The following is a 2654-nucleotide window of genomic DNA, read 5'->3' as shown; positions in this document are numbered from 1 at the left end:
AAATGATGGAACCATGGTGCATCTTTTTTTTTTTTTTTAAAGATTTTATTTATTTATTTGACAGAGAGAAATCACAAGTACACTGAGAGGCAGGCAGAGAGAGAGAGAGAGAGAGAAGGAAGCAGGCTCCCTGCTGAGCAGAGAGCCCGATGTGGGACTCGATCCCAGGACCCTGAGATCATGACCTGAGCCGAAGGCAGCGGCTTAACCCACTGAGCCACCCAGGCGCCCCACCATGGTGCATCTTAATGTCAACTTGATGCATTTGTAAATTTGTGACATTACTAATCTATGTACAAAAGTAAATATAATTATATAATTATAAAATAAAGAAGTAAATTTCTAAGAAGAGCATGTGAATTAAAATGAGTTCAATATTTTATTTATTTATTTATGTATTTAAGGTGTGCACACTTTATCGAACTGGTCTTGTCAGTGTACAGGGAAGCTCCTGGCTGCCTCGTGCCTCAACTCCACTCCCAAGGAAACCAAAACGCCTTCATGAATCTTAAATTGGAGGGGACAAAAAAGGGGGAAGCCATGATGGCAGACCATTCAAAATAGAACAGAAAGAACAGGTTTTAAGGTGAAGATTAAAAAAAAAATTTTTTGGACTACATAATTTACACAAAAGCAATTTTATCACCATCCTGTGTGGACTTGGGCAAGAACTGTCCCTTCTCAGAGAGAAATGGAGTGGTTTTTGGGAAGGCAAGGGACTTCCTGTAACAATGCATCTCACGATATTTGGAATGACTATTTAAAAAAAAAAAAAAGTACAATCAAAGTCCTCGGCCACATTGTAGAATTTTGGGGGGATACTCGTTCCAACCAACTGCTGTCACCTTCACCGTTCCAATTTTTAAATCCTGAGTCGTGCCAAAAAAAAAGAAAAGAAAAAAAATTGAGAAAAAGAAAACGGAAAAAATTTCAAAAACAAAAAACAGTAATTAAAAAAAAAGGCACACAAATAAAGCCATGCCAATCTTATATCGTTTTCTGCGCAAGTTAGGTTTTATCAAGAAAGGGTGTAATGCCAACTAAAGTAGCAGTCCGCCTAGAAGCATTTGCTGTAGACGATGGAGGGGTCCGGAATCGTCATACTCCTGCTTGCTGATCCAAATCTGCTGGAAGGTGGACAGCGAGGCCAGGATGAAAGTGGAGTACTTGCACTCAAGGTGGGGGCGATGATCTTGCTCTTCATCTTGCTGGGCGCCAAGGTGATGATCTCCTTCTGCATCCTGATGGCAATGCCAGGGTACCTGGTGGTCCCGCCGGACAGCACCGTGCTGGCGTACAGGTCCTCGCGGATGTCGATGTCACACTTCGTGATGGAGTTGAAGGTAGCTTCGTGGATGCTGCAGGATTCCATGCCCAGGAAGGAAGGCTGGAAGAGCACCTCTGGGCAGTGGAACTGCTTGTTGCCAATGGTGATGACCTGCCCATCAGGCAGCTCATAGCTCTTCTTCAGGGAGGACCTGAAGTCCGCAGTGGCCGTCTCCTGCTCGAAGTCCAGGGCCACATAACACAGCTTCTCCTTGATGTCATGCACGATTTTCTGCTCCGCAGTGGTGGTGAAGCTAAAGCCACGCTCCTTAAGGATCTTCATGAGGTAGTCCGTCAGGTCCCGGCCAGCCAGGTCCAGATGCAGGATGGCGTCGGGCAGGGTGTACCCCTCGTAGATGGGCACAGTATGGATGATCCCGTCCCTGGAGTCCATCACAATGCCATCGTGGCCAGAGGCGTACAGGGACAGCACAGCCTGGATGGCCACATACATGGCCAGGGTGTTGAAGGTCTGGAACATCATCTGGGTCATCTTCTCACAGTTGGCCCTGGGGTTCAGTGGGGCATTGGTCAGCAGCACGGGGTGCTCCTCTGGGGTCACACGCAGTTCATTGTAGATGGTGTGGTGCCAGATCTTCTCCATGTCATCCCAGTTGGTGACAATACTGTGCTCGATGAGGTACTTCAAGGTCAGGATGCCCTTCTTGCTCTGGGTCTCCTCGCGCACACAGGAGTCCTTCTGGCCCATGCCCACCATCACACCCTGGTGCCGTGGGCACCCCTCGATGGAAGGGAAGATGGCCTGGGGGGCATTGTCACCTGTGAAGCCGGCTTTGCCCATGCCGGAGCCGTTGTGGACCACCAGAGCAGCGATATCGTCATCCATGGCAAACGGGGGGTGGTGTCAACTGGCGGTGGCAGTGGCCAAGAGGCGAGGGTGAGGGGCCTGTGTTCGCAGGGTGGACACGGTCTCGGTGGTCTCAATATCTTATTTTTAAAGAGATTTTATTTATTTGAGATGGAAAGAGATTGAGAAAGAGCATGAAAGCGGGGGGTGAGGGAGTGGGGGAGGAGTGGAGGGAGAGAGAGAGAGAGAATCCCAAGCCAACTGCACTCTGAGCATTGAGCCTAATGTGGGGCTTGAACCCATGGCCCTGAGATTATTACCCAAGCAGAAAACAAAGAGTCCAACACTTAACTGTGTCACCCAGGCACCCCATAGTGTATGTACAAAAGTAAATATAATTGTATAATTATAAAATAAAGGAGTTAAATTTCTGAGAGGCATGTGAATTAAAATGAGCCCAATATTTTAGATCACTATAATTTAAAAAGTCATTTTCTGACAATCATAAAAATATTTTAAA

General features: G+C 47.0%; 1 pseudogene across 1 annotated transcript; it reads right to left on the bottom strand.

The window, feature by feature from the left end:
• Nucleotides 1-377: 377 nt before the first annotated feature.
• Nucleotides 378-2259, bottom strand: LOC309843649 (actin, cytoplasmic 1 pseudogene; annotated as a pseudogene). Its single transcript has one exon. The product of its transcript is annotated as an actin, cytoplasmic 1 pseudogene (transcript).
• Nucleotides 2260-2654: the final 395 nt, after the last annotated feature.

Source organism: Mustela nivalis, assembly GCF_964662115.1.
Source record: "Mustela nivalis genome assembly, chromosome: 11".
In the NCBI taxonomy this organism is placed as follows: domain Eukaryota; kingdom Metazoa; phylum Chordata; class Mammalia; order Carnivora; family Mustelidae; genus Mustela; species Mustela nivalis.
Note: the sequence above shows the minus strand (reverse complement) of the source record. Positions and strands in the feature narration are given on the sequence as shown.